Consider the following 1,150-nt stretch of genomic DNA (forward strand, 5'->3'; position numbering starts at 1 on the left):
AAGAAAAAAAGAAAAACCAAGACATTAAGAGCAACACTAGGGAAGGTCAGCTGAGTCAGAGGCCTAGTGTGCTGCAGTTGCTTCCCTGTAAGAGCCGGGATTCTTTTCTTTTATCACTTTTATGCTGTGCTCTCTGGAGCTTTGGAACTGCAGCTGCTTCTGGTTGATAGACTGCTGAGCAGGAGGGAGATGACAAAGTTCAGATAACACTAACAAAGCTGCATGATTTTTCTGCACTCTTCTTCACACTGAGGATTCTTTTCCTTCTTGTGCATACTATATCATGTAAAGCTCCTGGCACAACCTCCATGGTTTTCTCTGACATTTTTGAACTTGCATAGATAACTCTTTCCAACAATTCATCTATTATTAACTGTAGCCTGAGACTGGCCAGCTGAGTCCCATGGCATCTGTATGTCACTAAGCTACTAATACTTATATAAAAAAAAGGATCTTCTAAAGATCTGTATAGATGGCTCTAATGCAAATGTTCTAATGTAAATATAGTATACTTGTGTATGAGGAGACATTTAGAAGAGTGTTTCTGCATGAGAAAACAAATCCGCTTTTGTGAACTAGTATGCAAATGATTAAAAAAAAATAATGTACTGTTAAGGAAGTCACAAATCGTAAATTAACCCGGTGGATCCTTTATGCATGGAAAAAGAAATCAGTTTATTTGCTGATGGCTTTTTTTCAGTTTGATGGATTCATGGATTGCAGAGATCATCTCATAAGGAAAGGACAACAGAAAGTGATCATTCACTATCTGGATGTTGTAGAAATAATGAGTAAGTGACATACAGTTGCCTCATTCACAAGAATATTAATGTATATTCAGGCTTTGTTAAATATTTTTCTTATATTTTACAAGTTGAAATGTAAGGGTAGTGAAGGCCAAGACTTAAATTCAGTGAACTCTGAGAATAATAACATCTCCCATGAGTCCAGCCATGCCAAAGTCATCTTTGGCAATAATTACTTCTGAAGAGACAGTACTAATTTCTGGTACGTTCTTCTTCAGTAGTCGTGGTCATGTGTGATTCTTCTTAGAGTAAGTGAAGAGAATCACAGTGCTGATAACATTTGGGTTGACTCTTCCTTAAGAATAGATTTTTTTTTTCTTGTTTGTTTTTCTCTTGTTCCCAAT

The sequence above is a fragment of the Meleagris gallopavo genome, chromosome 2 (assembly GCF_000146605.3).
Source record: "Meleagris gallopavo isolate NT-WF06-2002-E0010 breed Aviagen turkey brand Nicholas breeding stock chromosome 2, Turkey_5.1, whole genome shotgun sequence".
Lineage (NCBI taxonomy): Eukaryota > Metazoa > Chordata > Aves > Galliformes > Phasianidae > Meleagris > Meleagris gallopavo.